The sequence below is a fragment of the Ictidomys tridecemlineatus genome, chromosome 9, assembly GCF_052094955.1.
Source record: "Ictidomys tridecemlineatus isolate mIctTri1 chromosome 9, mIctTri1.hap1, whole genome shotgun sequence".
NCBI classification, from domain to species: Eukaryota; Metazoa; Chordata; class Mammalia; order Rodentia; family Sciuridae; genus Ictidomys; species Ictidomys tridecemlineatus.
Window position 1 is genome coordinate 97,694,373 of NC_135485.1, and position 27,890 is coordinate 97,722,262.

Below are 27,890 nucleotides of genomic sequence, written 5' to 3' on the forward strand. Positions count from 1 at the left end.
GCAGGGAACTGCATCTCTCTATTTCCTCTACTCTCTGGCTTCTATAGTTTTGACCAAGGAGTGCTATTAGAAGAGCAGGGAAGAAGTGGAAGCAGGGGAGAAGCCAGAGCATTTCTCCTCTCATCTGTTTTCTCTAGTGTCTCCAGCAGCTGCTGCATTGTCTCTGTGGCTTCTTTACATAGTACCATCTTTTGCCAGGGGACCTTAGCTATTGGGTTCCAGTAATACTTCTTCCTCTCAGCAGCATCTGCTGTTGATATTCTCTGGAATGAGTCACCATACTCAGTTCAGCTTTTAAAGTTTTTATCATCACTACACCTAAATACCCCATATCAAATGAACCCAGTTTGATGTACTTAAGAGTAGCTTCTGTTTTGGCAAAGAGTGAATAACAGAGAATTTTCAATTAATGTAAAAGGAACAAGGATTGTTGATGACAACAAATACTTTGATGTGTGTGTGTGTGTTAAATTGCTTACATCACTGCACATTTAAACCTGATTTACACTGAAGTGTGGTTTTGAAGGAGGCCAGCCTCAAAAATGCAAAATCATAGCAAATCTCTTTTCTATGGTTTAATATGGGTAGTCTCTTCTATGTGTTAAAGGTTTGGTCCCCTGGGTGGTGCTACTGGGAGGTGCTGTGCACTGTTAGGAGGTGGGGCCTAGTGGGAGGTCCTTAGATCATTGGGGTCAAACCTCCAAAGGGGAGTATGGGACCTGGTTTCTTTCTCCTTTCTCTTCATTTTTCCTTGCTCAAAAGTTAAGCACTTTGCTCTACCATATGCTTCCACTGTGACCTGTCACCCTAGAGAGAGGCCTAAAGGAATGGGAAAAAACAGTAAAGACTACTCTAAAAAAAGGGTTATACTTTCTACGGAGTGTTTTTCTAGCATATGAGTACTTGAGAGTAAAAGTACTTGAGAGTACTTGTAGCAAAATGCTCTGCTACAGGTACAACACAAACATATTCTAGGGAACTTATTAGGAATGAACACACACCAACATTGTTACTGAGATAATTCTGGTCAAAGAAGAATTTTTCCTATGAAGCAAAAAGTTTTTCAAAGTTTTGATAACAACCACAAGTCAATTTAATGGATAATGACCACCATTTAAATTAAATTAAAATAAATGAGAACACAGAATACCAGAAAAATAAAAAATACTTATCAGAGGATAAGGTATGAAATTTCATAAACTCTTATTTTACCTACATGCTATGCATGCATTATTGTGGGTGCTTGTGAACTGGGCTATGATGTACAATCTATTTTTATGTGTAGGTCAAGATTAAAAAAAATAAAAACAAGCAAACAGAAACATTTTTTTTTTTTGAACAACATCACACTAGTATACTCCCACACCTGGATTTTAAAAGATGTGATTTCAAGACATATTCTAATTTTTTCTCTGTGGGGTAATTTAAATTAAAAAATCTTAATTTGCTTCATAAAGCTCATTTGTTGAACATTAAAAATAAGAGGAATATAATTTGTAGAAACTACAGAGCATAGATATGCACTGATAATAATTGTAATTATTATTTATTAATGTCACTAAATGTATTAAAGGTCACTAAATTGTGACCTTTCCCTCAATCATATGTTGAGCCCAACCCCTAACACAACTTTATTTGAAGAAAGGGCCTTTAGGAAGATAATTAAAGATGATTGAGGTCATAAGGGCAGGGCCCTAATCCAACAGAACTGGTGTTCTTATAAAAAGAAGAGACAAGAGAAAGTATGTGCATAAAGGAAAGGCCATGTAAGGAGACAGTAAGACAGCAGCCATCTGCAAACCAGGAAGAGAGGCTTTAACAACAGAAAGCAACCCTGCTGGAAACTTCATTTTGGACTTAGAGCCCCCAGAATCATGAGAAAAAAAATTTCTATTATTAAAACCACCTAATTTAGCATTTTGTTATGATAGCCCAAACAGAAAAATACACTAATCATCTTACATCTTTCACTAAACCTGTATAGCCATTCATAACTAAATAAATTGTGAATGTCTAAAATAAGTATTATCAACTAGAGAGATGTATAGTAATATAACTTAGCAGTTATATAAGTCTACCTTCGGTATGTCTGAGTTGAAGGTACAATAGTAACAACATATTTTAAAGGTACTAAAAGTCATTTCATTTTTTTTGACATTTTTATTTTTCTATATATTTTTTCACTTACAATACTGTAAGTACATACATTATTGGTTGAACAGTTGATATTAAATGTACGATTTGGAGGAACAATGTTAAACTTTGGTGCAATTTTCTGTCTTGTTTTTGTTTTTATTTTATCCTCTTAATTTTTGTTTATTGAATCTTCAGAAAAGGTTTTTAAGTGGTGAGAAATACTAAAGAAATATATGTAAGAATGGGAGCAAACAAATGCAAATGATGTCTCTGAAAATGTAAACAGTCAAGCCTTTTTTCTTTGGCCAATGATAATTCTAAGATGACTTTAATAGTCATCCCTGGAAGTGATGGGTCACAATTAGCTTTGAAGAAAAGTTAAACTATTATTTAATATTTATTTTTGAATTGATGAGAATTAGAGAAATGTTAAAACTTTGTAATGGTTTGAAACAGGAGAAATGTCTTCAGAAAATTCAAAAGAGTCCAACTTTGACATAAAATTCTACTGTGAATATAAATCTCTGAGCATCTCAGAAGTATAGATCAAATTTCTAGAAATAGCAAAATGACTGTGTTATCTCTATAATTAATTATTTCCCCGGTACTAAAAAAAATTATCTATGATATAATGGGACATTGAAAAATACATGTGCAGTCTCAAAAACATACAAGTGCAGTACAGCGTAAGTGATTAAAAAGACAGTCTAACTTGAGAGTCCAGGATGCTTTTAAATCACGATCTGGCTTTAAATTCTAGCTCAGCATTTTAATAGCTGTGGATACTTGAGCAAACAACTTAATTTCTCATATCTCAGCTCTTTATCTGTACAATGGGGATGATATTATATGAATTAATATTAAGACTATATTTTCTACATACTAAGCACTTTGCAACGTTTTTTTTAAGACATATACAAATGCTGAGAAGGAAAATGCTTAACTCTTAAATTCTTAAGCATAGCTATTCCCTTTGTCTCTTTTCTTATTTCTGTTTGGTTTATCCTCATAGTGATATCTTTTTTTTTTTAATATTTATTTTTTTTTTTAGTTCTTGGCGGACACAACATCTTTGTTGGTATGTGGTGCTGAGGATCGAACCCGGGCCGAACGCATGGCAGGCAAGCGCGCTACCGCTTGAGCCACATCCCCAGCCCTCATAGTGATATCTTTAGTGAATAGACAATAAAGAGCTTAATAAAGGATTTTTAGAAGGAATCTTAGCATCCTCTGCCCTCTTAAATTCTAATCTGCTCATGTGAAATTTCCAAGTTTATGAATCATCTATATAAAAGGAAAAATTATGACAGGTTTCATATGATACCAACATATTTTGATATTAATTCATGTTTATCTTGTTTATTACATAAATAAGGGAGATATACTTGATACCCAGTAGACACAGTTATTCTTATACTCATATTTCTTTAGGATATATTTGAAAATATGATAGATTGTGCTTATCTGGAATGAATTAAGTCTGTTCTTAACTGAAAACTGCTAGATTGACTAACCAATCAAAATCTAAAGTATATTTTTACTTAGAAACATGAACATCAGGAACACCATTCTCAAAAATATATTACATCCATGGATAAACTATTCAGGGGAATTCAAACTACCTTACCTGAAAAAACAAACAAACAAACAAACAAACCATGAATCAATTTTTAAAAGATTCTATGTGGGTCTGTAAGTAAAATAAGCAAAAAATTCATCAATAGAAACTGATCACTGTAAATGGCAACTTGGAGCTCTGAAATGTCAATTTCACACTGCACTAAGCATATCCTACCAAACATGACCAAACTGCTGTTTGGAAAAATATCAACACCTGCTACCACATTCTTTGAAGTGATAGGTCAGACATATCAGCCAGGTCAGGTAAAAACCTATTTCAGCTTGGACCTACTCACTCACACAGAAATAATTTTCTTCTGTTTTAATGTTGATCACTTTTAAATCAGATGTGTTAATTAACTCAGAGCAAGTAGCTAATTCCAAATAAACTGTAGTTTGGGCTGGTGTTTTAGGAAAAAAAAAATGCTTAAGAATAATCTTATAAAGCATTGGGGAGAACTTAAATGAGCTAGAATGTATTCATCTAGGATTTCAGGCTAAAGGTCAAAATACATAACCTATTGTTTCAATCTTCCACTCATATGCCCCCTTCAGTTAGGTGCCCACCATGGTGTTGACAGCCCCAATATGAATAATTTATTAGGTGAGAAAAATTATGCAGGGGAGGACTATTTTCCATATAAGAGTTTCCTTGAAAAACTGGCCTGAGGGACTGAAGAAACAGACACTCCAGTCTGACAACAAAGCAAAGGAATATGTTGTCTATTCAAAACCTCTAGGGAATTTTCTTCCTTGGGGAGAGTAGGGGTGGAGAGACCCACCACAACCTAGTCCTTGAACATGAGTAAATGACAGCTGTCAATGTAGAAGTAAAGAATAACTCTAGAAATGGAATGTTCAAATTCACACAGATTCAATTGAGGATGAAAAACCATAGACACAAAAAGGTAACTTAGATATAAAACACACAAAGAGGAAAATGAGCATATGACAACAATAAAAGATGATTCTCTCTGGGTGCTTTTGGTCACATTTCTTTCTACAGTATATTCCCCTACATTGCTACATTCCAGAAGCAAATGGTGAAATAAGCTAGTTAGCAGTCAACTTCACAAAAATGTCAGGTTTTTATTATATTGTAAACAAAATGGTAGTCAAAGAAGAGTCGGTAAAAAATGCCATAATCTTTGAGTGAAAAACAATGAGCAGAGTTGAATAAAGTTTTACAGAATCAAGAAGACAGAATAAATAGAGTAGATTTAGTAAACTGAGTCAGAGTCAACTTCTCAAAGACAATCAATTCTCCTATTTAAAAAGAGAAGCCATAGCCTCTGGTAATCATACTCAAGAATATCACTTACCAATGTCCACAAGGCTGGAAAATTAACAGATCATAATGGTACAGAAGTCTCTGTTCTCTTTAGAAAATGTGTTAAGAAATAACACATGAAAGTGTAAAGAGATATATAAAAGAGATATAAAGAGGTAGAAAATTGTTAATTGTTACTTGTCCCAGAGTTCTAAGACCAGAGAAAATTGTTTGAAATCAAAAGGAAACAATGTTTCCTACCTCCTGTCAGAAACAAACAAACAAACAAACAAACAAACAAACAAACAAACCTGTAAAAGCTTATTTTAATTATGGGGGAGGAATGGAATACAGATTAAAGCTGATCCCCACTTTACCAATCCATCTGTATCTGGCATTACAAAACTAATTTTTTGATACTCATTTGATAGTCCCTTCTTACACTTATTCTCTCTATTCTGCCTTTATTATTATTGTTTTCTCTCAAATACTTTACAGACTTCTTTGTTTTAATCCAGGGTTGACTTTCTACTATAGCCAAAGTCAAGACCTGTTTTATCTGCTTGGAATCTTTCCCAACCAAGAATTAATCTCCCTCCTTTTTGGCCTTCATAACACCTACTGCCCACTACTGTCTTTCCAACTCAGTAATCCCCAAAGAAACATTAAAATCCCACTCTTCAAATGTAATGGTTAAGATCAAAGTTTCATAGAAAACAGGGGATTAAGAAAAATGCATATGTTTTCTTAAAAAGAAAATTTCTAGAAGGTATCTATTCTAAAACAATAAGAATTTATTGGAGTTACCTGATCCCATGGGCTTCCAAATACAAAATCTTACTGCTGAAGAAGCAGGTTCTCTCTCTGTTTAACAACAGGACAATAGGAGCCTTTAATCTCTTTTCCAGGAGGCAGATTTTACTGACTTAGAATTCACTATATTTTATACCAGAATTCTCCTCAATATTTTTTTTTCTTTCTGTAAAACTTAAAAATAAACTTCTGTCATAAACTGACCAAATTACTTTTCTGGACAAGTCATACACACACACACACACACACACACACACACACACACACACACACACACATATGTTCTCTATCATCACTATACATTATATATATAATATGTAATATAGAATATATAGTATAATATGTAATACGTTATATATATATTATTTCAACCAGTTTCAGTCATATATATACATATATTATATATATAATATAATTATACTATATATATATAGTGATGATAGAGAACACATAGTTGTCCTATCTCTGTACTGCTTCTAAGACCCAATGAAATGTCCTACTGAAGAGGATGTAGCAATAATTGCCACATTCTCTTATGTGGGGACATAACTGTAAGAATGAGTTATTTGAAAACATTAGTTTTGAGGAGTTAATGTATTTCATTTCACTGATTCTACCATTTTTAAAAAAAAATGAGTCTCAAGGAAATATAAGATGCATTAGAAGAAGGCTGCATTCCCAGTTGCTCTGTGGCTTGGGATTTGAGCAATAAGAGTATAGCTTCTCAGTGAGGTGGTTGAAAAAGGGATTTCACTAAAATTCAATATTGGACAGTCAGAATGTCTTAGAGACTCAGAAATTTGGGTACATTAAACAATGAAGAAAGACTACATTGGACCCAAGCCAGTTGTGGCAGTGGTAGTAGTGCTGGGAGGGAGAACACAGAGAGAAACAGATAGCTTTGGTATGGAAAAACCCTGAGATCAGAATAGCAACTGATCCAGTGACTGCACTGTGCACTGATGTTTGAAAAATGTGCTGTTTCTCCACTGGCTATGGAGAGCTGAGGCAGGAGTCATCTTGAGATAACCACTCTGCAGCTATTGCTGCTGAGCTGGGAGAACACACCAAATACTGCCACACTGTCCTGGTAAGCACCTATCTACTGTGAGGCCCAGGATATACCTAGCAGAATGTAAGTGAAACCCACACAGAGACGATCTGCCCAGGGGCATTTAAGTCAGAAAACTGTTGAGAAGCCCAACTTACTTTTCTTTTGAGTCTGGAGCTTATGTGACCAGCTGAAGGGAACTGAGAATCTGAACAAGTAACTGTGAATATATTTGGAGCTAAGTCTAGGAAGGCTGTGTTCTTAGGCAGCAGAGTGTGTGGAGGATTGGTTCTACTGCCCCATGAGTAGAATTCTGTGGAGGCACCTGAGCAACTGCCAAACCCTAGGGATGTACTGATCTAATCTTTCCAGAGCAGATATCACCCAATAATTTGACCTAAGCCCCAGCTGCTGGAATTCCACTTATAGAACTCTGTAGCAGCCTCAACCTGGAAGTGCATTGATCTGGTCTGTGCAGAAAAAACCCATTTGTACTTCCCCATACTATCCAACTTACACTGGTGAAAAGGGAAACTGAGAATTATTTCAACCAGTTTCAGTCTTAGGCCACTTCAACTGGCAGCTTGGTAAGCAACACAAAAAGAGAAAGGGGTTAGCAACGCCCAGCCATTGCTCTCTCCCTCTCTTTTAGTACACAGCTCAAGAAGAAATGGAAGAAAAGACAGTTTGCTGTATAGACAGTGACCATCCATTCTCATCGACCACCTTAGTGGAGATAATTCTTTCACTTATCATTAAGAATCTTTCGTGTGTGTGTGTGTGTGTGTGTGTGTGTGTGTGTGTGTGTGTGTGTGTGTTCTTGCTGTGCTGACTGGTTTCTGGACATATATACATACACATATTTAGGTTTTTTCCCCCTCAATTTTAGCATTTTTAAATGTAATTATTTTTCTTTGCCTTGTCTTTTGGGGCTTAGGGTTTTTGGATTCTATATTTTGGTTTTGTTTTACCTTGTTTTCATTTGTTTGTTTCTCTTTCTTATTTCCAACAACCAAATTCTCATGTTTTCCTGTTTCTCTCTCCTTTCAATTTTTTCTATTTTTTCTCCTCCTTCCTTATAACTATCACCTGCTACATCTTTTCTGCATTCTCTGTCCATTAGTTGAAATTATAAACTCATTTCTATCTTCTTCTCACATTTTCTTTTCTCTAATTAACTGTATTGTTATCATCTTTTAAAACCAATCGGTTTCTATAATTCCTGTTCCCACCATTCAAGCTTCTGCAATTATTACTGTTTGGGATGGCATAGTTGACATCTATTGTTTGCTTTAATGCCAGATCTAGTTCATGGTTACTTATTGTTTTTGCTGTTGGCAAATGCTGACCCCACCATTTCTGGATTTGTGTGTATGGTAATTAATATCTGTCAGTGTCATAGTAGGAACCCAGAATTTATATAATGCTGTATTACTGTTTGCATAAGTTGTTGCTATTGTTTCTTTTCCCCTATTCTTTGAGCTGCTGGGAACCTACAGGGGCACTATAAGTTCACAGGATAGATAGAGACTCTGGTGCTGAGCTAAACTCATCCAAAAAAGATGGCACAGCTTGCTGTACACACAAATTAATGACACTCAATCTTCAGCAATACTTAATACAAAGAATAGAAGAAAAATATCCCAAAATAATCACCAGGCTTCAAGGAGAAACAGCTAGTTGTGGGCCCTCAGATCACACTCACAGACATCTACTGCTGAAACAAAAGTGGAGAGAATCCACATAAACTCTGGATATCACACCTACAGGAGGGTCTCAATCTTGATCACTCTAGGACATTTTGGTAAGTAAAGACTGTGTCCTAAAAAGGTCCACACATAAGAGTGAAAGAGAAATACCTCCCTATACATGCATAAAACTCAACACAGGGACTCAAGAAATATGAAAAAATAAGATAACATTACACCTCCCAAAGATTATAATTCACTATCAAATAATCCCAAAGATATTAAAGTGGATGAACTATCATCCACTGAATTCAAAAGAAGTTTTTTAAAAATGATCAATGAATTCCAAGAGAATTCAGACAAATAACTGAATGAATTAAGGAATTCAGTATAGAATATAAATGAGAAATTTAGTACAGAGAGATATTGAAAAAGAACAAAACAGAATCTTGAAAATGAAAGACAAAATAAATCAAATAAAATGTTCAGTATAAAGTCTCTCGATTAGAGTAGACTATGTTTCAGACAGTATCTCATAGCTGGAAAACAAAGTGGCCGACCTTGAATATTCAGACAGCACTAAAGAAAATGTGTAACCATGATTAGAATATACAAGAACTCTGGAACAACATTAAGAGAACAAATTTAAGAATCAATGGAATTTGGGGGATATGGAAGAATAAAAATTCACTGGATTTGACGAAGGGGAATGAAGGGAAGGGAGAGGGAATGGGAATAGGAAAGACAGTAGAATGAAACAGATATAACTTTCCTACGTCCATATATCAACATATGACCAGTGAAACACCACATCATATATAACTGCAAGAATGGGATCCTAATTAGAATAAGTTATACTCCTTGTATATATAACATGTCAAAATATACTATATTGTCATGTATAGCTAAAAAGAACAAATAAAAAATAAAATAAATGCAAAAAAAATCAATGGAATTGAGGGGGATTGTGAAATGCAGGTTAATACCTCTCCAGGGAAATAATAACAAAAATTTCCAATCCCTGAAAATGAGATGGACATCTAGATAAAGAATTGTTATGGTTTAGATGTGGTATCCCCCAAAAGCTCATGTGTGAAACAATGGAAGACAAGAAGGTTTGGAGGAGAAATTATTAGGTTATATTCTTAACTAACTCAGTGAATTAATCCCTGATAGGAGTAACTGAGTGGTAACTAGAGGCAGGTGGGCTGGGACTGGAAGAAGTGATTCACTGGGGGCAGAACAATGAGATATATATTTTGTATCTGGAGAGTAGAGTCTGTCTTTGCTTCCTGATCAACATGTGAGCTGCTTCCTTCTGCCACACTCTTCCTCCATGATGTCTATCTCACCTCCAGCCCCAAGGAATACAGCCAGCTGTCTCTGGATTAAGACCTCTGAAACAGTGAATCCTTAAACTTTTCCTCTTCTAATGCTATTCTGTCAGATCTTTTAGTCACAGCAGCAAAAAAGCTGACTAAAAAAAAAAAAAAGAATACATTCATAACCCAAACCCGACAAGATTAAAGAAGAACCTCTACACAACATATTATAATTAAAATGCCTAACATAAAGAACAAGGACAGATTTTAAAAGCCTCAAGAAAAAAAAATCACATCACATTTAGAGGTAAGCCAATCAGGATCAATTTTGAATTTTCAGCACAAACTCTAAAAGCCAGGAGGCTTAAAATGCTATGTTCCAAGTCCTGAAAGAAAATAACTGTCAACCAAGATTGCTATATCTAGCAAAGCTATCCTTCAAAATTGATGAGGAAATAAAAACCTTCCAAGATAAGCAAAAACTAAAAGAATTCATGAGTACTAAAAACTGGCACTATAGAAATCACTTAAAGAAATACTCTGCACAGAAGAAATAAAAAAAACAAACTTCAGAACTTACAAAACACTAAATCAAATTTATGAAAAGTAGCTAAGCAATGAGAAAAAGGATCCAATTAAATATTATAAATAAATCAAAATGGCAGGAATTTATAAATATCTTTCTATAATAATATTGAATGTAACTGGTCTCAAATCTCCAATTAAGACACAGACTGGCAGAATGAATTAAAAAATAAGACCCAACTATATGTTATTTGCAAAAGAAGCACCTTACAGCAAAAGACAACCCCAGGTTGAAAGAGAAAGCATGGAAATTGATACAGCACTTGAATGGAGCCTGAAAATAAGCCAGAATAGCTACTCTCATATTTGACAAAGCAGAATTCAAGGCAATCTTAAATCAGAAGAGAAAAAGAAGGTCACTTAATACAGGTAAAGGGAACAATCCAACAAAAATAAGAAGATACAACAATAATAAATATTTATGTCCCAAATGTGAGCACAACTAATTATATAAAAGAGATGTTACTCAAATTAAAACCTCAGATAGGCCCCAATATATTCTCACCGTTAGATAAACCATCTAAACATCATAAACTAGGTAAATACTCTTTGGACCTAAAAGATATTATAAATCAAATAGACTGAACAGCTATAGACCAGTGCATTAGGCAACACTTTAATATAAAATTTTCTCAGTGGCTTGTGTAACTTCACCAAAATAGACCATAATGTAGGCCACAAAGCAACTATTAACATATACAAAAAGAAATTGATATAATTTCCTGCATCTCATCAGATCCTAATGAAATGAACTTTGAAATCAACACAATAAAACTCTCTACTAGTGTTAAAGATGTGAATAAAACCATTAATTTGGACCAAAAAAGAAAGAAAGAAAGAAAGAAAGAAAGAAAGAAAGAAAGAAAGAAAGAAAGAAAGAAAGACCACAAATACTATATAAACACATGGAGACTGAACAGTACACTTTTGAATGATGAATAGCTGAAAAGAAACCAAGTGAGAAATTTAAAAAATTTTACCTCTGGGGCACTATGAAGGCTGTTCTAAGAGTGTTTATAGCTATGAATGCCTACATAAGACAATAATAAAGATCCCAAATAAACAACCTAATGATGCATCTCAACGTCCTTGAAAAAGAACAAACCAATAGTGAAGCTAGGAGGAGGAGGGAAAAATTAATATCAGAGCTGAAATCAATGAACTCAAAAATAAAAAAATACAAAGGATTAATGAAACAAAGAGTTGGTTGTTTAAGAATATAAAAAAGGTTGACAAGCACTTAGACAAATTCATCAAAAGAAAAAGAGAAGATCCAAATTAATAAAATTAAGACATGAAAAAGGAGAAATCACCACAGATGTCATAGAAATCTAGCAGATCATTAGGGACTATTTTCAAGACTTGTACTCCAATATGTTGGAAAACCTAGGAAAAATGGATATATTTCTAGATAAGTATGATCTTCCAAAACTGAATCAAGAGTACATAGAAAACCTAAACATTATACAATATATACACCAGATGCTATCACATTGATATGTATAATTTTTATGTTTTTATGTATCAACAAAGAGTAAATTTAATTTTGAAAAAGGAACACCAACTAAAGCTCTTCTCCAATAATAAATTCTATATGCTAAGTAACTGAACTTAGCAATCAAAAACTGGCTATCTATGGACTGAGACCTTGAAAAATATGAGCCCCAAATAAACTTTGCATCTTCAAAGAAAAAGGAAACCTAAACAGACCAATAACTTGTAGAGAGATAGAAGTAGTAATAAAAAGGCTTTCAATAAAGAAAAGCCCAGGACTAGACGGATTCTCAGATGAATTCTAACAGACCTTTAAAAAAAGTACAATAATTCCATGAAATAGAAAGAGATGGAATACTACCAAATTCATTCTATGAAGCCAGTATCACAATAATATTAAAACCAAATCAGGGACACATCAAGAAAGAAAACTATAAACCAATATCTCTGATGAAATTAGATGCAAAAATACTTAAAAAAATATGAGAAAATTGTGTCCAACAATATACTAAAATGATTGTACCTCGTGCTCAAGTTGACTTTATTCCAGAGATGCAAAGATGCTTTAATATATGCAAATTAATAAATGTTATGTATCACATAAATAGAATTAAGGACAAAAATCACCCAGTCATCTAAAAAATTGCAGAGAAAGCCTTTAACAAAATTCAGCACTCATTCATGAGAAAAACACTGAAGAAACAAAGGACAGAAGGAATCTACCTACACATCATAAAGGTTATGTTCGAAAAACTCAAAGTTAACCTCACAGTAAATGGGGAAAAGCTGAAAGCATTTCCTTTAAAATCTGGAAAAAGAAAAGAATGTCCACTCTCAGCACTCCTATTTAATACAATGTTAAAGATTCTAGACAGATTAATTAGTCAAGAGAAGAAATTAAAAGGGATAAAAATTGAAAAGGAAGAAGCCAAATTATCAATTTGCAGATGATACGATTATGTACCAAAAGACTGCTAGGTTTAATGAACAAACTTGGCAAAGTCACAGGTTACAAAATCAACATAGAAAATTTAATAGTTTTTCTGTATGCCAAGAATGTATCTTCTGTAAAAGAAATCAAGAAAACAATTCCATTCATAATAGTCTAAAAAAAAAATACCTAGGAATAAATCTAACCAAGGAGGTGAAAGACCTCTACCATGAAAACTATAAAAAAAAAATGAAGAAATAAATTGAAGACCTCAAAAGATGAAAAGACCTCCCATGTTCTTGAATAGGCAGACCATTATGTTAAAATGGCTCCATGTTACCAAAAGCAATATACAGATTCAATGTAATCCCTATCAAAATATCAATAACATTCTTCACAGAACTAGAAGAAATAGGCCTACAATTCATTTGGAAGAATAAGTGATTTAGAATAGCCAATGCAATTCAAAGCCAAAAAAGCAATGTAGGAAGGCATCATAATACTGGACTTCAAATTATACTACAGAGCTACAGTAACAAAATCTGCATGGTGTTAGCATAAAAACAGACACCTAGACCAATGGTACAAAACAAAAGACACAGAGACAAACCTCCACATCAATAATTATCTGATCTGATCCTTGACAAAGGTTCCAAAAACATATTTTGGAGAAAAGACAGCCTTTTTAACAATTGATGCTGGGAAAATTGTTTATCCATTGGTAGAAGAATAAAACTAGACCTATATCACTCATCCTGTACAAAAATTTACTCACAATGGATCAAAGATCTATGAATTAGACCAGAAATTATGCAAATCCTACAAGAAAATATAGGGTGGACATTCCAATGTATGAACATTGGAAGCTCAGGAAATAATGCCAAGAGTGAATAAGTAGAATGGCATCAAATTAAAAAGCTTCTGCCCAACAAAGAAAATAATTAGGAATTTGAAGATAGAACCTACAGAATGGGAAAAAAATCTTTGATAGCTACTATTTTGATAGAAGATTAATGTCTATAATATATAAACTCAAAAAACTTAAGACCAAAAAATCAAATAATCCAATTAATGAGTAAGAAAATGAATAAAATAGACACTTCTCAAAAGAAGAAATAAAAATGATCAACAAATATATGAAAAAATGTTCAACATCATTAGCTTTTAGGGAAATCAAAACTATACTGAGATTTCATTTCACACCAGTCAGAATGGCAATCATCAAGAATACAAACAATAATAAATGCTAGAGAAAATGTGGAAGAAAAGGAACTCTGTTCCAACTACACTGTACTTGGGATTGTAAATTAGTACAACCACTGTGGAAATCAGTATGGAGGTTCCTCAAAAGACGATGCATGCTATACCACTCCTAAGTATTCATCCTATAAAACTAAAATCATCATACTACAGTGATACATATACACCAATGTTTATAGCAGCACAGTTCACAAAAGCCAATCTATGAAACTAGCCTAGATACTCATCAACAGGTGAAGAAAATGTGGTATATATACATAATGGAGTTTTATTTGGCCACAAAGAAAAATAAAATTGTATCATTCGCAGCAAAATGGATGAATCTTAGACCATGATATTAAGGGAAATAAGCCAAATTCAGAAGTTCATATTGTTTTCTCTCATATATGGAAGCTAGAGAAGAAAAAGGAAAAGAAAGGTGGGGGGTGGTGATCTCATGAAAATCAAAGGGAGATCAGTAAAGGAAAGGGATCCTGGGGGTGGGACTAGGGAGGGGAGGGAGGTCTTGGGAGTGGTACTGGCCAAATTATATGGTTATATCATGGGCATGTGCAGATATGTAACAACAAATCCCATTACTTTTACAACTATGATACACCAATTAAAATGTGGAAAAAATGAATTTCATTGTGATAACAAAAAATAAATCCATTTTGCTCTGAGTCCATATAGATATTAAAAGCTCTTCTGTTATGTGGGATGCAGTGGCACATGCCTGTAATCCTAGTGGTTCAGGAGGCTCAGGTAGGAGGATAGCGAGTACAAAGCTAGCCTGAGCAATTTAGTGAGGCTCTAAGCAACTTAGTAAAACCATGTCTCTAAATAAAATATAAAAAGGGCTGGGGAGTGCCCTTGGTTCAATCCCCAGTACCAAAAAACAAAACAAAACAACAACAACGAAAAAGCTCTTCTATTATTTGTTATCATTATAGTAAATTTTTAAACACTAGATCTCTGAGATAATTCTTTAGTTTCTTAACTATTTTCTTCTTCCAAGAACTTAGATTCAGAATTATATTTACAACCCCAATTACTTCTCATACTATTTATCTGTACAATTCATTCATTATATCATTTCAGTTATCCATTAAATCTCATTCTTTGTAGTGATCAATTAGGTAGACATAGAGTTATAAACAGGAGTAACTGGTCAGTGCCCTCCAGGAGCTCGCTCTGTTGGAAAGAAATAAGGGAATCACCTTCTTTATAAACTCTCCAGGAGAAAGAGCAACTGGACCAAGTAACTTCCATTCTGTTCCCTAAGCTTCATCCTTCTAATGGTGTTCACTTGAATGGCCACCACCACCTTTCATGTTGCCCTTTGCAGGTATGCTAATCTCCCATAATAATGCAATCAATCAATCTTTCTTTAACTTCCATAAGCACAATGGAGAATGGGCTGGTATTTTAAAAGACTTTGTCAAGTCATTAAGGAAAAAAATATAAGAACATTAATAAAGATAACAAATAAGATGCAACCTATTAAAATTCTTAGATTTCTGCTCTACCATTGTTAGCTGACTTGACTTTTACTATGTTGTTTAACCTCTCTGAAGCTGCCACATCCTAACAACCAATAGAAACTGTCTTCTTTTCCTGCAGTTTTCTGCATACAAACTAGAGTTAGGTTCTGCAATTAAACTAGAATTAGGACACAAAACCTCTAAAAATACTCATTTTAAGAAACACATTGATAGTGATAAAAAATAGTATAACCTTTTTGGAAATCTATATAGCAATATATATCAAAAACAGCAGAAATATTCATATCCTTTGGTCCTATTATTTCCCTTATGAGGAACTATTGAATGTAGAGACATAGTTATGTGGAAGATATTTTCATCATACTGTTATCTATTAAGTTGATAAGTTGAGAGCAACTTTATATTCAACTTCAGATGATTTAGCTAAATATATTAAATCTACTTGTAAATATTATGATATCATTAAAACTTGGCATTCACATTAGGGGTGGTGGTATTATGTTTCAAATATTTTAAATTTTTTCAAGAGCAAATACTATAACACTCAATTCAAAGTAGCTGAATCCTTTAATATGGTTTGATATTAAATGACACCTTCCACTAAACTGCCTAATGAAAGGAAGTATGGAAGAAAAATGTCTAAAGATCTAGTAAAACTATTCATAAAGCTACTCTATATTTAGACTAATTATAGCTTATAACTTTTTTAAAAAGGAAGAAATGCTATATTTATACTGAAATAGTTTTTTTACTATAACTTTTTATATTCCATAGGCATTTAAATCTAACAAAGGCCTCTCTCTAGTAGAAAATCAAGGAATATGGTATTGTGAAATAGTTTAGATGCAATGCAGCATTACAATTAAATATAATAATCGCAGATATAGCGGAAAACCCAGCTGACATTGATCATTTCTGCTCCTTGAAACAGAGATATAAAAGCCCTTATTAGGAACTTATATACATTTAGCTGTTTTGGTTTAAGAGTTTACTCATTATAGCCAAAAAACACAAGCTATACAAGAAAGAAAAGAGAGACCTGCAATGCAGGGAGAACGTTTGTGTGAAACATGCACAAAATTTGTTCTTCACAAGCAAGGCTTTAATTTCAGAGTGAGCTTTATGATTAAGGGTTTCTAGTATGTAAACAGTTTGAAGAGATGCTTTTTCATCTCTCACTCTTTCTGCTTGTATAATATAGGCACATTCAACATGTGGGAAATTACTTGACAGTAATAACAAAATGACCTGACAGTAATAACAAAACAGTGAAAACAATAAGGCAATAAAATGTTGACAGTAACCATATTCCAGCAACAGAGTGTAGAATTTATCTTAGAAATTGGAAATTCTTAATGTTAATTTTGTGTGCTGCTTTTAATTAAATGGGTTCCAATTTTAAGGTTCTTAAGCCTTTGCTCCAATAGTTAAGAGAGTTATTACAATTGCTCCTTGAAAACTCCCTCCCTTACAGCACTGAGATTTAAGAACAGTTACATTTAAGAACAATTTTCTATAACAAGTAATTGTCAGGAAAAATTATAACATGGACTGAAAGTTTCATGGGATAAACTACTTCTCCAAAACATTTCCTGTACTATGGTCAAACTCCCTACCCAGGTTAATAAATTTCAAATTTTATTAGTTTTGATTTGACAATAGCAAAACAGATTAGTGTAACTACATATGCAGACATATGCATAGCCACTATAGGTGGTGACAGTGAGATAATTATCAAGTATAATAGATGGAGAGCTCGAGTTCTGGAACCAGACTGAATTTGGGGCCTCTATAAATTAGAACAAAATTTCTCTTGCAGAGAAAGGAAGCTAAAGGACTGAGACCTCCCAATGTGGACAGGCATGAAAGAAGATGGGAGAGAGGACTGCCCACTTAGGCCTAACACAAGGTTTAGTTTTATAGTTCTGAGCCCTCAAACTAAATCCACATACATGAATTTCCTGTCTTTTGTTACTTCCGTACCTCTTTTCCTACAGAAATTTGGATAATTTCCAGAGATTTCAGATTATGGAATCTCTGAAATAAGTTTCTTTCATCTTCCTTCAGAGCTGGCTTTGAATAAAACTGATTTTCTTCCCAATTTTACTTTGAATATTTCTGGAGCAGTGAGCATTGGAGCCTAGTCTCTTTTTCCCTGGGCAGGATCTTGTGCTGCCCAGTAACACTTTCAATTCAGCTGACAATCAGTATGTCTTTAATGTCTATCACACAGCATGCACACATACACTCATGTGCATACACACGCTGCCCCTAGTCACTGACAGCTGCTAAGATCTTTGTTAATACCTGAGTGATTAGATAATCTGCAACAAAGCTCCTAAATCCCTAGGGATTTCCTATGTTCTAGAAGCATTTTTGTTCTAATGAGAGTTCTCTTGGTGGTTTCCTGGATGGGGGCTTGTCACCAATAGGCCAACCCATGATTATAAGACTTGGCACAGGATAGAGACTAGAAATGAAGTTAATAATCAATTATGCCTATATGATAAAGTTCCCATAAAAATTTCTGACTATGGGATTCTAAGAACTTCCAAATTGATAACATTTGTGTGCAGGATGGGTAGTACACCCAAAGTCCATGGAGACAGAAGCTCCAACATTCAGGACCTTTCTACACCATGTCCTATTTATCTCTTCATCTGGCTGTTTATTAAGTGTCCTTTATTAATAAACTGATATGTGTAATAAACTGACATTTGTGAGTTCTCTTTGCAAATTAATTGAATCCAAGAAGAACATTGTTGGAGCCCCAACTTACAGTCAGTTGGATAGAAGTACAAGTCACAACATAGTACTTGAGATTGGCATCTAAAGTAGAGAGCAGTTCTATGGTTCTGATCCCTCAACTTGTGGGATCTGACTCAATTTTCAGGTAGGTCCTGCCATAATGGATATGAATTAGAGGACACTCAGCAGGTTTCTCTTGGAGAATTGTTTGTTATTAGGTAAAAACCTCTACCATCTAGTGTCAGAAGTGTGTGTTAAGTGGAGAGTGAGAGCAGGAAGAACACCGTTTTTTTTTTGTTGTTGTTTGTTTTTTTCTCAGTCTCAGAGAAGCCCCAGCAGGAGATGAGAAAAAGCAGACTGAGGTCAGAGTATTTATTCTTCTGGCTCAACATAAGTATATAAGTATCACTGTAGTATGATGATTTTATTTTTTTTATGATAAATACTTAGGAGTGATATAGCATGGTGGTTCCATGCATAGTCTTTTGAGGAATCACCACACTAATTTCCATAGTGGTTGTACTAATTTACAATCCTCAAAACAGTGTAAAAGAGTTCCTTTTCCTCCATACTCTCTCTAACATTTATTATTGTTTGTATTCTTGATGACTGCCATTCTGATTGGTATGAAGTGAAACCTCAGAGTAGTTTTGACTTATATTTCCCTAATAGCTAATGATGTTAAAGTTTTTTTCATATATTTGTCAGCCATTTTTTATTTCTTCTTTTGAGAAGTGTCCATTCAATTCATTTTCCCTCTTATTAATTAGGTATAACTACATTTTTGCCCTATGATTAAGGTTAACAATTATTCAAACTTAGACAGCTGTATTATTTCAGTGCTTGTGAGCTGTTGTTATTGTATAGCTATTAGAGAAATTTCCTTGCTGCAGGTATCTCTGCAATGTGAGCTGCCCTAATTAAATAAAAATAATAAATGAGTTTGGGTGTAAGAGGAACTACTTCACAGCACAGAATAAAATAGTTCATTGTGGAGTTGAGCTGATTTTTATCGTAACTGTGTGGAATAATACACAGGATGCCAATTTAAACTAAAATGAGAATACTAATTAGTTTCCATTAGTGGAATTATAAGGATCCTCATCATTAGTTCCCTCCATCTTCTAAATGTGATTTTAAATATTTAGGTTTAAAAATAGTTGCTATTGAAAGTTTAGCAATATCAAGAATTTTTAAGTTTAAAAACTGTTATTGTGAAGTATTCAAAAAGAGTATGGAAAAGAAAGGAATAAATTATATGACAAAATACCTCTTTACAAATGTATAAAATGGAATCAATACAGAGCTAGTTTTGCATTAATTATAAATGGAAATCTTCTCTCAGGGCTTTCAGAGCAGTTACATATATTTTTATATAACTCTGTGAATAATTCTGTCAGTGTTTTCTGTAGCTCATTCCTTGATCTTCATTAGAAATGATGTTGAAGGCTGAAACTGTTCATTTTATTACAGATATCTTTATTTTGGAGCAAAAGTTTTTCTCTCATCTTTGTGTTAACCACTAGTAAGTTGTGGTCTACTTAAAATGAGGTCTTAATGAATATTTATCCATTCATAATTTATGAAAAATTATTTATGAATTTTCATAAAAAGCTGCTTCTTTCTAAAACATGAAAACCTTTTATTATAGTATTTGTTATATGTGATCACGGGAAAAACATCAAAAGAAATTTTTAGAAAAAGTGTTCTTGAATCATATATCTTGAGCTTTAAAATATTGCAGGAGATGCTATAAATACAGCAGGACATGAACAGTGCTGCAAATTCATAAGCATAAGAGTCTTGATAAAGTAAAATGGTCCCATCCCAACTACATTTCAAGACTGATTGAAGAAGGATTAGGCTCTTTTCCGGCTGGAACCATGGAGGGTGCTGAAGAGAAGAAAAAGAAGGTTCCTGCTGTGCCAGAAATTCTTAAGAAAAAGCGAAGGAATTATGCAGAGCTGAAAGTAAAGCGCCTGAGGAAGAAGTTTGCCCAAAAGATGCTTCGAAAGGCAAGGAGGAAGCTAATCTATGAAAAAGCCAAGCATTACCACAAGGAATATAGGCAAATGTACAGAACAGAGATTCGGATGGCTAGAATGGCAAGAAAAGCGGGCAACTTCTATGTACCTGCAGAACCCAAATTGGCATTTGTTATCAGGATCAGAGGTATCAATGGTGTGAGCCCAAAGGTTCGGAAGGTGTTACAACTTCTTCGCCTTCGCCAGTCTTCAATGGCACCTTCGTTAAGCTCAACAAGGCTTCAATTAACATGCTGAGGATCGTGGAACCTTACATTGCATGGAGGTACCCAAACCTGAAATCAGTGAATGAACTAATCTACAAGCGTGGATATGGCAAAATCAATAAGAAACGAATTGCCTTGACAGATAACGCTTTGATTGCTCGATCTCTTGGTAAATATGGCATCATCTGCATGGAAGATCTGATTCATGAGATCTACATTGTTGGAAAACGCTTCAAAGAAGCAAATAACTTCCTGTGGCCTTTCAAATTGTCTTCTCCAAGAGGTGGAATGAAGAAAAAGACCACCCATTTTGTAGAAGGTGGAGATGTTGGCAACAGGGAAGACCAGATCAACAGGCTTATTAGAAGGATGAACTAAGTTATCTACCATGGTATTTTTGTAATCTGGTCAGTTAATAAAACAGTACCTGCTCTCAAAAAAAAAAAAAAAAAAAAAGAAGGATTAGAACCATTGGCTGGTGTTGGTTTTCAAAAATAGGTATTTTATTATGCATTGAAGCCCCATTTTAACCTTTTAAAACAATGCAAACTCTGAAAAATACTAATATTTAATAATATTTACTTTGAATAGATAATCTGAAGTTCCTTTTCAGTGAATTCAGACTATTTCTAAAATAATTAATTCTCACACTTGCTACTGCTACAACAAGTGACTTAATGAAGGTGGAAAAAGATCCAAATCTCCTTGATTGTTCAATAAATATTCAACTTGTTCATTTGTATATGGACAAAAAATTTCAAATAAGTTTTAAACTGTACATTTACCTTATTTAAATAAAGTTCAGATAAATTATATAATCCCTTAGATACTTTGCCATGTCAAATACTTTTATTTGGTTTAAAAAGCAACACTCTCAGAAGTATTGCTCAGAAGATTGCTCAGAAGATTCTGTATAATGTATGCTGGATACTAGCTATTAAACCATTCTGGTAATCAGTTATCATGATCTCTGAGTACAAGGTATTTAAAAACATGATCTATAAATAGGGTTTTTAAAGTCTAACCCTAGAAAATAGAACAAAGCATAACATAATAAAGGAAAAATTAAAATGCATCTACCTCCAAGAAAAAAATAAAACAAAGACTTTTAAATATTTTCTTTTATCACATGCAATAGTTAATATTTTTTTAAAAAGTCATGTATTTTCCTAAGAAGAAAGTCTAGTTTCATGGCTGAGAAACAAAAAATGTAAAAAAAAAAAAAAAGAAAAAAAAGATTTTTTTTTTTTAAGTGAGCTATTGTGGTAATTTAAGGTACAAAAGCTGTAGGCCATTTTACCAGTGCTTCCTTAGTCAAAGAATTGCTGCCTCTATGGTAAATACTAGTCCTACACTTATTTTTGTTGAGGACTCTCAAGGAATAAAACTTGAATTTAATCTTGCTACTCTTTTCAGACTTTGCTTACAGCAAAGTGGTTCTAGAGGATTTAGCTAGTAGTATGTTACACAACTGTACTCTTTGGACATGTAAGCTGAATTTAAAGTTTAAAACAAATTCATTCACTCAATCATTTTGACAGTCAAAACAAAATACTCGGTCTCAGTTTTCAATTGCAAATATATAATTAAAATTGAGCATTAGTAAGCTATTACTATAAAAAAACTTTCCCTACTTCTCCTCCTCATGAATTAACATTCACAACATTATCACATAACATCAAAACATTCTCAATGTACCTTGAAGTTTACAGGGCACCTAATGTAAACTAATCAACAGAGCACAATACTTGAGCTATTCCTATACTATATTATCACTATTCTGAAGCAATGTTGATAATGAAACTCAAATTATACCATGTCAATTTGACTTTCTCCATTTCTCTGAGAGCTTGGGAATAGTAACCTGTGAAATGGACTGTCTATCAAAGGTGAAAGTCAATATTTATCTTTGTATATTTGCTTTACATTGCTATTCATTACAAAGGAGATACATTAAGATATCTGTAGCTTTTGCCTTGGATCAAAATATCATTTGATTTATAACCCATCTCCATCTTCTGATAAAGATAAAAAAATAGCTAAGAAATATTTCACTACTCTTTGTCTTCCTGACTTTTTTATAACATTTTTGTTTAAATTCTGTTAATAACTTTTTATTTTGAAATAACTATAGAGTTACCTGAAGTTGAAAAAATAGTTTATGAAGAACCAGGGACTCTTCACCCTGCTTTCCAAATATTGATACCAGAAATAGTTGTAGTATTATATCAAAATTTAGGAACTCATTGTTAATATAATACTACCAACTACAGTTTTTCTATGCATTAATTTATGCATAAAGGCATCATTTATGCAATTTGCTCCCATGTATAGATCCATATAACTACTTTATCATCACAAGAAGCAGCCCATCCTTGTTCCCTGTCAACCATTAATCTATTTTCTATCTTTCTAACTTTATCATTTTGAGAATGGGTATACAATAGTATACTATATGATTATACTTTGAGACTAGCTTTTTTCATTAAGCATAATGCCACTGATATCAATTTAATTTGTTGCAAGTAATAATAGTCCATTCCTTTGTATTGTGGAGTAGTGTTGTTGCATGAATGTGACAAAATTTGTTTAATTATTCACCCACTGAAGGACATTTGGGTTATTTCTAGTTTGGAGGCCAGAATCAAGTTGCTATAAATATTTATTTGCAGATTTTTGTGTGAATATAAGTTTTCATTTCTCTGGAATAAATGTCCAAGGGTATAGTTACTGAGTCTTATGGTAATTGAATACTTAAGTTTGTAAGAAATTGCCAAACTATTTTCTAGAGTGATTGTATCATTTCCCATTCCTACCAGCAATGTATTATTGTTTTGACAGTGAGTTAAAAGAGTACTACTAGGCAAATAACAACCTTGTTCTTTGTAATCTTATTATATTTTAAACCATTTGAGTCTAAATTCTGCCCACATTTATATTTACTATTTTAGAGGCATTTAACTTTAGATTACAAGACAATTAAAACACCATAAATACTACCTTGATAAAGCATCAAATGCTTTTTAAGAATACTATTTTTGACAAAAGAGAAAAAACTTTTAAATTTATAGAATTCTGAGTTAAATATTGTTGAGTTTTCAATTTCACAACTAAGCATAACTTTTACAGAAATCAAAAAAATTTATGTTAGGGAACTCTTTCCCAGAAAAGTAGGGGGAAAAAACCAATAATCCTTTGATCTCATTCTCTTGGTATGCTTTTGGTATTATAAATGCCACAAAGTTCAAAACTTAATAGTCTTAAACTGTAAATTGACTTATACTCTTATTGACTATAAACAACAACAACAAAAAACTGTGAAGAATATATTTTTTACACCATCTCACTAGAAGGAGTTTTTAGAAGCAAGAACATATTTATGCTAACTTTAAATCTTATCTAGTGTGGTTAAATAGAAAAAATAAGAGTCTAAAACTGGGATTCCAGAAAAAGAATTTTTTCTTGAAAGAAACTATTAATTTTACTTTCATTATCAGGATGCTTCTACTTCCATTTAAATTGCTAGTAAAAATGACCTAAAGTAAAAGGTTTCAGTTAGCAAATCATTCAGAGGTATGCATAAATAAGCTCTTACATCTGACTAACTCCATGACAGAAACATAGAAAGAAAAATAAAGAAAAATATGGACAGCTTTGATAGTGTGTGTTAGGTTTGAGGCAAAGACTGAAATCAAAACAGCCTAGGGTAATACTTCAAATGGTGTGGTCCACAAAGCAACAGAAGTAGCAGCACCTGCATACTTCTTAGAAATGCAATTCTAGAGTTCCACTCCAAACCTGTACAAGAAACTTTGGGATAAAGCCTAGAAATCTATTTTAACAAGACTTTCAAATGATACAGATGGAAGTCCTAGTTCAAAAAACAATGATTAAGGGCAAAAAATTACAACCTAACGCCCACAAAACAAGCTTTTATGTTTTGGATTCTGATGTACTATTGAAACTTGTGGGTAAGATCATTCTTTGCTATGGTGAACTTTTAGTACACCTGACCTTCTGATAAGAAGCAATGCTCCTACACATTCAGTGTATCCAGGAGGTAATCATACTAAGAATATGGTTAAGAATCAGCAAGGGGGGCAAGGCTCACTTTAGCTCTTTCTTTCTACACTTCAGAATCCACCTCTCTTTAAAAACCTTGACTTCAAAACCTCGACAAATTCTCTCACATCCAAATCCCTTCTACTAGGGGTGGTCCTGTTGCTTTATAGAGGCATATGACAAAGAGGGTGAGGGCAAGAGCATTGACTTTGTATTGAGGCCAATTTTTACTAGTTAGATCATTTTTCACAATTTTATTTTATATTTTTTCTGCTAACTTTAAGAATCAGTGGAGACTTCCCAAAGATGTCAGATTACAGGTATCCATAACTCACCTGTACCTCCACAAGATAGAATTAAAAAAACTGGAATGCAGCTGCTCCTGATGGGGGAGAGTGTGGGAAAATGCTAGCATAAATGGTCAAAAATAAAAGTTCAACAATGTACAAGCAGAGTTGGGCTCAGAAAAATTAAATATTGGAACAGAGTGAAACAGAACTCCTTAAAACAGAATGCACAGAAGCACAGCAGGAGTAGCAGGGTCAAGTGCTCCTTTGGCAGGAATAGAAGAGAAAGAAGGAGAGTCCCAATGAACACAACTGGTATAGGATTCAGCACCCTAAAGAAATACAAACTAAATAAACAATAATTCTAAGAACTTCCTGGAGAACTGACTCTGAAGAAGTTTTCTGCACTTCACAGCTATTTTCATGATGGTGTAACTGGGAACCATCTTGAGAAGGGCCCTACTATCTGACTTTATTGCTTTGGGATTCAGATTGTGGGGGAACAGAAGGTAATTCTCTTTATAATTGACAGTTTGCTAGGCCAACTATTAAGAGTCAGGGAGTGAACAGATAGGTGCAATGGTATGTGGGAGCCAGTACTGGGAATATCAGAACTGTGGATAGTTGATCACATGAGATCTGCCACTCCCACCCAGCACAGATGAGGCTCCATATCCTATTTTTGCCCTTCAGGGCATATGGGCACATGCACAGAGCTGGTGTTACTCCTGCCTTCTGAGTGTGTAGCTCTTGGAAGTTCTATATTCTCTACTAGCTCCTTGAAAAGCTGTGGTGTCAGCACCTACCCTACTCTTGATATATATATATATATATAATGCAAATAGCTCCAGAGGGAATTTGTTTCTAGGGAGCTCTGCATTTGGTTCTACCTCTTTCCAATGTATAAAGCAGCTCAGAGGGATTCCAAACAATTCCAGTCACAAATCACTTTTGCTAGTCACCACATGCTCCACAAAGGAAAGAAGGATGAGGGATGAATAACCTATATTGACTTTGCTCTGTTCAAGGGGTATAGAGCTTATAAAGACATGTAGCAAAACTGAAAGTTTATTCTCATGTCCACTTATTTGAGCACCTTGGTAGAGGGGAACTTCATTTTTTAATTAACATTTCTGTTTTTGTTGCTCTTTCATGCTTGTTTGTATCTCTCTCTCTCTCTCTCTCTCTCTCTCTCTCTCTCTCATGCTCTTTTTAATATATATTATTTTCTTCTCTTTTTAAATGTACTTTCTTTGTTCCTTTCTTCAATTGAAACCCTACATTTCCCCCTCTGATTAACTTTAATAATGTTTTTTACTTTTTATTTTATTCTATATGATTTTCCTCCTATCGTTGTGATTGTTGGTTATGTTGCAGTTATTTTTATTTGCCTTTTAGTTTATTTCTGCTTTTCTCTCATCTTTTCTCTCATCCCTTTTCTCTTAGCTTTCTTTGCAGTATTAGGGATTGAGCCCAGCATGTTGAACAAATTGGATGGGTTTCTGTGGGTGAGCTATACTCCAAGCCCAACTGGGAAGAACTGCACATTTTTTTCCAGCCATTATTTAGTCCCATTTGAACCTTGGTTAGTATTTAAACTTAAAGAATGATGTGATAAAACCCCAGCTGATAATCCTTCCCCAAATACACATGTCTGATTCCCCCTCCTAAACACCAACATCAAAAAGAAACAACAAAATGGTTGTGAATACCACACCTACAAGGGATCTCAATATTGGTAGCTCTCATACCTTATCAGATTGTACATTGCTGGCAAGATAAGGTGAATGCCACTGTGACCCTGGCCCATACTTCTTTCATGAAAAAACGGGAGCTGTTGTAGTGCCTCAACAGAGGGTAAAAGTTCTTGGCCCATCGCTAGAATCAGAACAGCCAACAGCAGAATTGTTTTCAAGTAACAAAATCAATATCACCAGAGCCCAAAGAGAGCTCCAACATCTGAGAGGACTTCCTCAAAGATTACACACCATATACTCTGCTATTTATTTTTATAGCTGTCTGAACTTCCAGGGGGAAGTTCTACTGTTATTAGACCTATTGAGAAAATAGGTCCTTCAGGTTCTGATACAGTATGCACTTTCAAAATCCATAAATCCCAGAGGGAGAAGCCACAAGGAAACTACAATATGAAGTCTAATTGTAATTAAACTCAACACTAAAAGATAAACTAGACATACAATAAGAAAAGGCTCACATATAAAGGATGTCACACAAATAGATACCCATCCTAACAGATGAAAAAAATCTCAACAAACAATCACAAGAAATATGAACAAACAAGGCAATATTACATTTCCCAAAGTTCATAACTTTCTAATCATAGATGCCATGGATACTGAAGTAGGTGAAATGTCCAACAAAGAATTCAAAAGGATGATTTTTCTTTTTTAAAAAAGGCTCCATGAAATCCAAGAGAATACAAATAAACAGCTGAATAGATTGAGGAACACAATGCAGGATATATATGAGCACTTCAATAAAAAGAGATTTTGAAATAAAAAGTCAAATTAAAGAAACTCAATTTAAGAGTGGTGATGTAGTTCAGTAGTAACATACTTGCTAGCATACATGAGGCCCTGGGTTTGAAGAGAACATATGAGATATCTGGGACTCCTGAATACCCAAATAATTGGCATAATAGAAAGAGAATATCAACATATTGGGAGTATAGAAAACCTATTTGGTGAAATAATAGCAGAAAATTTCCCACATCTTGGGCAAGACATGGATATTCAGGTATAGGAGAAATTTATAACTTGAAATAGACATGACCAGAAATGAAACTCTCCACAAGAGAGTCAAAAGAAAAACAAAACAAAAAGAATATTAAGAGCTACAAGAGAGATACGTAAAATCACATATAAAGG

General features: G+C 33.8%; 1 protein-coding gene and 1 pseudogene across 2 annotated transcripts in view; one reads left to right on the plus strand and one right to left on the minus strand.

Annotated features, from left to right (window-relative positions):
• Positions 1 to 27,890, minus strand: part of Gstcd (glutathione S-transferase C-terminal domain containing) — a 159,456-nt gene that overhangs the window by 88,190 nt on the left and 43,376 nt on the right. The window lies entirely within an intron of this gene.
• LOC101957008 (large ribosomal subunit protein uL30 pseudogene) lies at positions 20,273 to 21,115 on the plus strand (annotated as a pseudogene).